Raw genomic sequence first — 11,504 nt, forward strand, 5'->3', positions numbered from 1 at the left:
CAGCTGGAGGCCCTGGCATTCTCATTTCCTCTCTATCTACCTCTTTCTCCCTCTTTCACTTTTTCTTTCTCACATAAATAAATAAATAAAAATTTCACAAATTCAGAGCTTGGACTTTTCTGTCTCCCACACATTAAGTCCCTCAAGTAAACATCATGGTCTTAATCCTGTTTCTTTTAAAATCTTTATTTATTTGCAAGCAGAGATGGGGGGGGGGGAATGAATGGGTGTGCCAGGGCCTCCAACTGTTGAAAACAAACTCTGGACACATGTGCCAGTTTGTGCATCTAGCTTTATGTGGGTACTGGGGAATCGAACCTGTGTCCTTAGGCTTTGCAGGCAAGAGCCTTAACCACTGAACCATCTCTTCAGCCCAATCCTGCTTCTTCTAAAGAATATATGAGACTGGGAAAAAAAAAACTACAAAAATAAATAAATAAAGGTTCTTTTTGCTGATAGATTTGGAGGGCCAACATTTCTGGGATGGGTCTTTCTTGGTTCATGATTCTGAAGCCAAAGACACCCATGGAGAAAGCATGAATGTATGTTATAGAAAGGGGGTTCAACTTACTGTTTCGTCACTGTCTCCCATGATTGTTATGCTCTCTTTATCATAATAGTACTAGTGTACTCAGGAGGGCAGAGACTTCACGACCTAGACATTCCCCCAGACAGTCATAGTGGCAATTGTATTACAACATGGCTTTTGGAAAGCACGTTCAAACCACCATACACATGTTGTATGACATACCTTTGGGAATGATCCAGGAAATACAGCCATGAAGTTGGGTCCTCTGACTTGGTTCTGGGTTAAGTGTAATTGCTCTTCTGAGCAGACTAGATTTAAAGTCATTAATGGGGGCTGGAGAGGTGGCTTAGAGGTTAAAGCAATTGTCTGTGAAACATAAGGACCAAGTTTCAATTCCCCAGAACCCATGTAAGCCAGATGCACAAGGTGGTGCATGCATTTGGAATTTGTTTGAGGTGGCCAGAGGCCCTGGTGTGCCCATCCCCTCTGTCACTAAATAAATAAATAAATAAATAAATAAATAAATAAATAAATAAATAAAGTCATTAATGGTCATGTTTCCAGCGGGAAAGCAGACCCAACATTTCATAGCCACTGTGACCCAACAAACAACTACTGACGCCATCACTGTGGACAGTAATGAGAGCTTGTAGGTCACTGGTCTAATCAAGCCTCATGGGCGACCATAGAATATTTAGTGACAATAAGGACCAGAGTGGAGTTATTTTGTTGGTCCCAACTTTGCTGTAGGATATAGAGAAGGAAAATGATGGACTTGGAGCTAGTTTGAAATTCCCAGGTCGTCTTCTGCTAAGCAGACTCAAAAAAATATCTATAACTGTCCAAAAACCTTATTATCCGAAGCTACTGAAATTTCTGAAGCTAAGCCTAAGGAGGTTGATTCATAATGTAAGTTGAATCTCCTGCCTCTCCAGTGCTTAGATTAAACTCAGGGCTCTGCTTGAGAAGCAGCGCTATAAAACATTTAATGGAGACATACAGAGATCCTGAGGAAGTTGGAGACCTTGGGCCCCATGGTTGTGCCAATCTTCCTTTGTCAAAAGAAGAGTCAACGCCCTTCCTGGCTGAGGAAATCAGTCTCCCTTGGCCTGAGGAAATCATCAAGGCTTCCTCTAAGGCAGATTCCCTGCAAGACAACTCCCAACCCTCCCTCCCCTTGCTTTCCTTGCCTTGTTAGGTGAAGCCTATCACCTGTCGGGGTTGTAATGTGCCCCAAAGGGGTTGCAGGTAACATGTAGACAACTCAGTGAACAAGGGCAGTTGCCGCACAAGCATGAGGGCGTGAGAGGGTCTGATCAAGAAGAATTTGATTCCACTGTGGCCATGCACACCCTTAACCCCAGTGCTGTGGGGGAGCAAAGACTGGAGCATTGCTTAGGTTCACTTGCCATCCTGTGTGACTAAAAACAGCAGCTCTGGGGCTGCAGGGATGGCTTAGCGGTTAAGGCATTTGCCTGCAAGACCAAAGGACCCAGGTTCTATTCCCCAGGACCCATGTTAGCCAGATGCACAAGGGGGCGCACATGTCTGGAGTTCGTTTGCAGTGGCTAGAGGCCCTGGTGCACCCATTCTGTCTCTCTCTCTTTCTCTCTCTCTTTCCCTCTTTCTCTTTCTCTTTGTCAAACAAATAAAAATAAAAATATATATTAAAAACAAAAAGAGCAGCTCTGGGTTCCGTGAGAGACTCTTTCCCAAGGAAGCAAAGCGCAAACAGAGATAGCAAAGATAGCAGATGTGCACACCCCACACCCCCCCCACACACAAAGAAATGCATGCATTTTCCCCAATTTATAGAGAAATCTACAGTATACAGGTTGGACTAGAACCCAAGGGTGTTGGCTCAGAATGGAAGAACTTACTGGAATGAGCTTGCTAAGCAGACAAACATTCTGAATTTTCGTTTTAGCTTCAGTGTCTCTAAGTTTCTGCTTGGTTCACTGACCAACACCTGAGTTCCACAATGGCCTAGGCTCCGTGAGGAGGAAAATCCAGCTTTTCCTGTGCAGCAGACGGAAAGCTATGAAAAAAAATCCTTAGCTGGAGAGATGGCTTAGCAGTTAAGCCGTTTGCCTGTGAAGCCTAAGGACCTGGGTTCAATTCCCCAGTGGGTATACAAGCCAGATGCACAAGGTGGCACATACATCTAAGGTCTGTTTGCAGTGGCTGGAGGCCCTGGCATGCCCATTCTCTTCTCTGTTTCTCTAGCTCTCCTTACTTCTTTCTCACTCTTTCTCTCTCAAATAAATATAATAGTTTTAAAAGGCCTTAGCGATGGCAATAGAAGAATATTTCTGCATCCCCAAATAAATCCCAGAGGACTCTCCTCTCCCCAAGGATGTGAGCAATGCATCACAGGGAACCCAGATTTGATGGGACACTCTATAGCTATAACATCCTAGAAACCAGGAAGAGCCGTGGGAATACCAGCCTTCACCCTGGGCTCTCTCCATGTGGGATGGATGTAATGGACCTGTAGGTGGCCAGAAACAGTGACAGGCATTTGCAGAAGTGACAAGTTAAGGCTGGCTTAGGGGTAAAGGCATTTGCCTGCAAAGCCAAAGGACCCAGATTCGATTCCCCAAGACCTACGTTAGCCAAATGCACAAGGGGATGCACACATCTGGAATTCATTTGCAGTGGCCAGAAGCACTGGCATGCCCATTCTCTCCCTCTCTCTCTCCCTCCCTCTTTCTCTGCCAAATGAATAAATAAATGAAATGAAATAATTACAAGTTTTTTTTTTTTAAATGTGACAAGGTAGGCATGCTTACCTCCGCGGGCAGCAGCTACAGCAGCTGGCATCATTCATGTTGGACAGTAAAACATGTCGGTGGTTCTACAGCACCTGAGATCTTCATACTCATTAATCAACAAGCAAAAAATGAGATTATCCCTGGGGTGGGTGTGGTGGGCGGGTTTGATGCTGACTGAGGGGCAATTGGACACTCAGGGTGGGTAGGAGTTTGTATCAGCTACTTTCTCCTTGTTGTGTGGCCAAATACCTGACAAGGGGAAAATGAAGAAAGGAAGGATTTCTTCGGGCTTACAGCTTCAAATCCCAGTGTATTGCCATAGGGAAGGCATGGCCACAGGGACTTGAGGCAGCTGGTTCCTCTCCATCGACAGTGAGGATGCAAAAAGCTATGAATGCTGATGCTCAGCCACCTCTCTCCTTTTTCTAATTTTTAAAAAATTTTTCATTGTTCATTTTAGAGAGAGATAAATAGGCAGGATGAGAGAGAGAGAGAGAGAAAATGGGCATGCCAGAGCCTCCAGCCACTGCAAATGAACTCCAGATGTATGTGCTCCCTTGTGCATCTGGCTTATGTGGGTCCTGGGGAATTGAACCTGGGTCCTTTGGCTTTGTAGGCAAGCACCTTAACCACTAAGCCATTTTTCCAGCCCCAGATCTCTCCTTTGGAAAAAGTATTTATTTGCAAAGAAAGAGAGAGAGAGAAAGGCAGAGAGAGAGAGAGAATGAGAGAGAGAGAGAGGCATGCTAGGATTTCTAGCTACTGCACATGAACTCTAGATGCATGTGTCACTTTGTGCATCTGGCTTTATGTGGGTACTGGGGTATTGAACCCAAGGCCTTAGGCTCTTCAGGCAAGTGCCTTAAACATTGAGCCATCTCTCCGGCTCTCCTTTGTTATATAATTCAAGACATCCAGCTCATGGAATGGCACTGCCTACATTTAGGATGAGTCTCCAATAAATGTCATGTAGAAAAAGCAATCCCTTACAGACATTCCCAGAGATATTTTTTCCCCATTATTATTCTAAATCCTGTTATGTCGATGACCAGAGATCACATGGAATTCAGTCAGTCTCCAATGGCCTTCTAAAATGACCAGATCAGGTGAGTAGATGGAACACTGAGACAATCAATGACCCAGTCCTTCCTATGGCTCCCTGGAGGGTTAATGGTTTGGGCTACCTCACCAGGCAAAAACCCATGAGAGGGGCTGCAGAGATGGCTCAGTGGTTAAGGCGCTTGCCTGCAAAGACTAAGGACCCAGGTTTCTTTCCCCAGGACCCGTGTAAAGCCAGATGCACAAGATGGCCCTTGTGTTTGGAGCCCCTTTGCGATGGCTGGAGGCCCTGGTGAGCCTGTTCTCTCTGTCTGCCTCTCTTCTCTATAACTCTCTCTGCTTGCCAATGTAAATAAATAAATAAATGATTTTTTAAAAAAACTATGAGAGGAGGAGGGCAGAAGGCCTATGAAATGAGTAGAGGGAGAAGGTCAGCTATAAACATCAGGAATAACCATATCAAACATTACAGACAGGAAGATGGGGCAATGATGAGTATTTCTCTTGTATTTCGATATGAATATATATTATATTTTATTTACCCATTTTCGTTTGCATCCTCCTGTCACCTGAGATAAGCTATATTAGTAGTAATTTATATTTAGCATAAAAGTTATGAAATATTGAAGGGAAGATGTGATTCAATGGTGAGGGCATCCATATAACCTGGAGATGAAGAAGATGAAACACTGTTACTGTTGCCCTAGGAAGGGCAGAGTTGGATCATGGTAGGGATACTATATCTACTGTTTTCATTTGACAGTTTAGATTCTGTTGAACAGATGTGTGTTCCCCAAGCTCCTCGTTCCCTGTGTGAAAAATCATAATTACCCAATACACTTGCAGAAGATAACATAGCATGGCTTATTGGACATTTAAGAGCTATTCAATTAATAGTTTCTTGCTTTTATTAGCAGCAGGATACTGGGGCAAGATTAGGGCCCAGTGAGATATTTTTAAATTTTTTTGTTTATTTTTATTTATTTATTTGAGAACAACAGAGAGAGAAAGAGGCAGAGGGAGAGAGAGAGAATGGGTGCGCCAGGACTTCAAGCCACTGCAAACGAACTACAGACGCGTGCGCCCCCTTGTGCATCTGGATAACGTGGGTCCTGGGGAATCGAGCCTCGAACCGGGGTCCTTAGGCTTCACAGGCAAGTGCTTAACCGCTAAGTTATCTCTCCAGCCCAAGATAATATTTTTTTAAAAAATCACTTGGTTCAATGGGGAGCGTCATCTGTGTTCTAATGTGTTTGCAAATGGATGTCTGGCACTTGAGGAGGGCACTGTGGTGATGGTCTACTGTGTTGTCCTGGCTACACCGTGTGGATAAAGAAGTGCTTTGAACCAAGTCCTGAGGGTATGGGGCTGAGGATGGAGCTTAGTGGTAGAGTTCCTGGCCTAGCATGTTTGAGGCCCTGGGTTTAGTTTCAGGAGGAAGCTGAGAAACAGTAATGCTTAGTCTTGCCTAGTCTCCAAGTTCAATGTAGGGAGGTCTCTTTGACTGACTCCTAAGTCAGCTGCTCCCTTTTGTGCCTAGCACACTTCTCAATGTGTGTAAGATATGGGATACTTTTCCCTCACAGTATTTAAAAAAGTATTTTATTCACTCATGTGCCTGTGTGTGTGTGTGTGTGTGTGTGTGTGTGTGTGTGTGTGTATTTAGTTATTTATTTGAGAAAGATAAAGAAAAAGAGGTAGATACAGATGATTGGTGGGGATTGGGTACACCAGGGCCTCTAGCCACTGCAAGTGAACTCCATATGCATGTGCTACTTTGTGTATCTGGCTTGCATGGGTACCGGGAAATCAAACCCGGGTCCTTAGGATTTGCAGACATAGTGCTTTAACCACTAAGCCATCTCTCCAGCCCCCCAAATAATACTCTTAATGGACTTTTACTATATTCTCTAAGGCGACAGAACTTTGGAATGACAACTACTGGTTTTTTCGTCATCTTATTAAGTCCTTTCTACATGGAGAGTCACCCACACATGCTTGGTGGGAAGCAGGCGTCTTTCGACTCCAATTCCACTAGCGAGTGGGCATCCCCGTCCCTGGGGTGCGTTCTCTTACCTCAGACAAGCACACACTCAAACTGAACCTTCCCTTCTCTTCTTCCCTTTCCAATTGCTGTCAGCCACCAAAAGACAGCATCTGTGTATCACCTCATGATTAAAGAAATTCTGCCAATTTCTCTAACATAACAATTACCAGTGTGTTTGTGCATGGTGAGGATGAGGGGAGAGAAGAGAGAGAGAAGAGAGAGTGTCTGTGTGTAAATGGATTCTAGTTCAGCCATTAATACGTGTGGAAGTAACCAACAAGATTTAAAATCGTCTCGCCCTGTTTAGGCTTCAAGACAGCCACAAATCAATCTGTTCATTTTAATAAACAATTTCATCTGCTGTGGCAGGGAGATAAGAGTGGAACTATTCATCTCGTCCAGTTGGAATGTTCACTGAGCTATTTTTTTTTTTTTTTCAGAATTGAAAATGATGCACCTTCAGAAAGGAGCATGCTAAGCATCACGGTGGGTTTATTTATATTGGATGATTCGGAGTTTTTAAATTGAGAAATGTATCCTACATACAGAAGAGTATAAAAAACATGGCTATAGTTACAGCTAAAGGGATCATTATGAGTTTATTTTATGTCAGGAAATACCAGTACGGTCAGTCTCTGTATCTGCAGGTTTGCCTCTGTGGATTTAACTGAAGGCAGATCAACAACATTTGGGGGGAAAAAATTGCATCAGTATTAAATATGTAGGAATTTCTTTCCTTGTTATTATTCTTGGAACAATGCAGTATTGTTGTCTTAAGTATTATAATAAATCTAGAGATGATTTTAGAGTTAGGAAGAATATATGTGGATTATAGAAAAATAACATACCATGTATATAAGGAACTTGAGCTTCTATAGATTTTGATGTCCAAGGAGTTTCCTGGAGCCAATACCCCACAGATACCTCAGCATGAGACCATATGCATAACTTTCCAGTTGCTTATCCCTCGCCCAAGAGATAATAATCATCATATAATTTTATTTTAATCATAGATTTTACTTTTTGCTGACTGTGCATGCATCCCCAAACTAAGTACCAGTCTCAAAAGCAGAAGCTATGTGAGAGAAAAAGAAAAAAATCAACATGGTTCCCACTGGATCAAGACTTTCAAAGTAAACAGAGCTGTGAACAGAGCCTTTGGCCACAGGCTGGAACTGAGTTAACACAAACTTGCAGCAGTTAAGCACATCAGGAAATTCCACCCATAGGTAAGAAAGAAAGCAGGCTGCTGTGTGACCTCATTGCATGTCTTCAGCCTATTATGAATTACATACATCTGGACTTTGTCCAGAGATTTTTCCTCCTTTTGGTCTACTCTCATATTTTGATAGAACATACCTTTGAAGAATGTTATTAAGAGATAATGCAAGTAACATAAGAATACTTTTCTGAGATTCTGTGTTCGAAGGTGTCTCATTTTACCCTTTCTTACAGGTAATAGTTGGGCTGGGAATAAAATTCTATGTTGACAATAATTTTCACTCAGAATTTTTACGACCCTTCCATTGATCTCCAGAAGTTTTAACAAAGTCCTCCAATGTCTAATATTTTGTGAGTGATATTCTCCTGGACAACTCCGGAATTTTCTCCTCATCTGGAGTCTTCTGTGAACTTTCAATAATGAATCTCACTTCAGGTCTCTTTGGACCCATACACACATCCAAGTGTCTGGTCTTATGTGTGGAAACAAATCCGTTAACTGCTTGTTTCGAGCCATCCACTAAGAGTAAAATATCAAGACTGTGCACTTCTAGAAGATGGCTGGTTTTATAGCACCCCTTTTAAACCTGCTTGATCAATCAATGACAGCTCACCTACTTCTAATCCATCAATAATAACCTGCTTCATTGAACACACTTCTAAAAACAACCAATCAAAGTTAACCTTTGAGGGTTAGCCGACGTATAGCCAACTTGCTCTTGTGAAGTCTTTTCTAAAAGCACACTTCCAAGGCTGACTCCCATCTCTAAGACCACTGTCATCCCAGAATCACCCCCAACTCCACATTCCACACCTTCTACAACACTGCCAGTCTGCTCAGCAGGGACAGATTGACCCTAATCATTGTATTCCATATTATCATTTTCTTCTTGTTCTTGTTTTTTATTTGTTGTTGTTGTTGTTGTTTGTTGGTTGGTTTTTCAAGATAGGGTCTTACTCTGCCCCAGGCTGACCTGGAATTCATTATGTAGTCTCAGGGTGGCCTTGAACTCATGGCCATCTTCCTACCTCTGCCTCCTGAGTGCGGGATTAAAGGAGTGTGTCACCATGACTGGCTTGTTCTTGGTTTTTTTTTTTTGGACGTATGGTATTGCTCTAGCCCAGACTGACCTGGAATTCACTACGTAATCTTATAATGGCCTTGAACTCACAACAATCCTCCTACCTCTGCCTCCCAAGTGCTGGAATTAATGATGAGCCAAACCATCACGTCTTACAATTATGATCATACTTTCTGGTAGTAATCTGGCCTAAGATATTTTGTTTTTCTTTTACTTTTACATCTGATGTATGCATCTCTAGCCTGGCAACGGGCACTAACCCAGCTACACAAGCAAAGACACCATGGCTCTCTTACGTGAAGACTCTGGACAAGTTGCATTGTTGAGTGGAGTCCCTTGGACACAAGCTTTTTCTTTACACAATGACAACTGTCATAATGTCTGCCTACCCTATCACACTTGCACTGTGAACTGCCCTGGTTGTGAAGTGTGACAGTTGTTAACATGGGCATCAGGGAGAGCCTCTTTCTGCCTATTCTTCCAGAGCGTATGGATAGTGTATGCAAGACTTGGTCCTCCTCAGCTTGAGGCTCCCCTCCTGCCATATGCCCAGTCGAGTATCTCCTTCTTGAAGACTGCATACTCTTCACAAGGCAAGGACAATCAGTTATCCAGGTAGGAAGAGACCTGAGTACATTACAAGGCCACACTAGGGTTCAAATCACAGTTTGGCAGCTAGCCAGTCCAAGGGCCTTAGCCCATGTCCTCATTTTCTTCAGGGCACTTCGGTGTTCCTGTATGTGAAATAGAGCGTGGGCCAAACCAATACTTCTAAGCCTGCATGTCAATGTTTACCACGGCACTTCTTAAAATAGCTAAACTATGGAGTCAACCTCGGTGTCTGTCCATATAAGAATGGATAAGGAAAAAAAAAAAAAAATATATATATATATATATATATATGGTGTGTGGGTGGGTGTGGGTGTGTATATAATGGTATTGTTTTAGCCACAAAGAAAAATAAAGCTATGTTGTCTGCAATAAAATAGACACAAGAGGAGATAGATAATCATGTTAAGTGAATTAATCCAGACTCAGAGAGAGACAAATATCACAGCTTGACTTCATTTGTGGGACCTAGATTGTATGTAAGTCCATAAAATCATGTGGGTACGGAAGATGAGAAAGTAGAAGTGAAACTATGTAGGAGGACAAAGGGCCCCCACAGAGGGGAGAGGGAAAGAGAGGGAAGAGAAGTCAGGTACGGGGGAAGATGCTCCAAGTACATTACGTACATTCATGAAAGTGGCCTTGGGTAAGCCAGTATAATAAAACATTTTTAAAGATTAAAGAAGATCTGAGGGGCTGGAGAGATTGCTCGGTGGTTAAGGCGCTTGGCTACAAAGCCTAATGACCCACATTTGATTCCCCAGTACCCACATAAAGCCAGATGCACAAAGTGGCACATGCATCTGGAGTTCATTTGCCCTGGCTGGAGGTCCTGGAACACCCATTCCCAATCTCTCTCCCTTCTCTCCTCTCCTTGCAAATAAATAAATAAAACTATATTTTTAATTTTATTTATTTATTTTCAGACAGAGATAGAAGAAACACAGAGAGAGAATGCCAGGACCTCTAGCCACTGCGAATGAACTCCAGATGCATGTGCCCCATGTGCATCTGGCTTACAAGGGTCCTGGGAATTGAACCTGGATCCTTTGGCTTCACAGGCAAATGCCTTAGCCACTAAGCCATTTCTCCAGCCTGAACAAAATATTTTTAAAAGAAGATCTGAGATAGGAAGAACTTAATAATCTTAGGGAAAAATAGTGGCAAAATGACATCCATAATATTTATGTGCAGAATCCAACCTTCATCACGGTGACACTTGGCCTTATCATTGAGCAGAGTTGATTTTGAAATATGAGAAAAATAGTGAAGAAGGAGGGGGAGGGAAGCTAAAAATCTATAAATTTAGACCTGACTTGTTAACATAAAACTTATCTCAAATGAAAAAAAATAAAAATAAAAATCAGATTTAAAAAAATGTTTCCAGAGATGGAGAGCTGGCTGAGAGGTTAAGGCAGTTGCCTGCAAGGCCTAAGAACCCAGATTCAATGCCCAAGTACCCACATAAACCAGATGCACAAGGTGGCGCGTGCATGCATCTGGAGTACATTTGCAGTGGCCACAGAACCCTGGTGTACCCGTATTCTCTCTTTCAAATAAATAAACAAATAATAAATAAGTGAATATTTTAAAAAAAAAAATGTTTCCAAGGCCATCATCGTATGAGAACAACTTGTTGATTCCTGGGCAGCACATGTTGATTCTCGGGCCCAACCAATTAGAATTGCAGGCATAGGGTGGAATTTGAGCATCATTATTGGGTTCTGTGTGACTCTTATGTACAATCAGGATTAGGAGCCACTGGACCAGGTCATCTTTAGTGTTCAGGCTTGGAATTCCAGGGAGTTTCACAATGTACTAGCAGAATTTGGACTTCTGGTAAAACAGGAAGCGTCTATGGCATTATCACAAGAGCATCTGGGATTCAAACTGCCCATGAGCACTGTGCACAGTGGAGGCTTAGGGGACTGGGTGGGCGTGAGGGATAGATTAAAAATCTGGCCGGGCGTGGTGGCGCACGCCTTTAATCCTAGCACTCAGGAGGCAGAGGTAGGAGGATCGCCATGAGTTCAAGGCCACCCTGAGACTACAGAGTGAACTCCAGGTCAGCCTGGGCTAGAGTGAGACCCTACCTTGAAACCCCCCCCCCCACCAAAAAAAAAAATCTGTTCTCAGCTCTGCTCGTAACTGGTAACTATCATCACCGGTGATAAACAGGGGAT

The sequence above is a fragment of the Jaculus jaculus genome, chromosome 8 (assembly GCF_020740685.1).
Source record: "Jaculus jaculus isolate mJacJac1 chromosome 8, mJacJac1.mat.Y.cur, whole genome shotgun sequence".
Classification (NCBI taxonomy): domain Eukaryota; kingdom Metazoa; phylum Chordata; class Mammalia; order Rodentia; family Dipodidae; genus Jaculus; species Jaculus jaculus.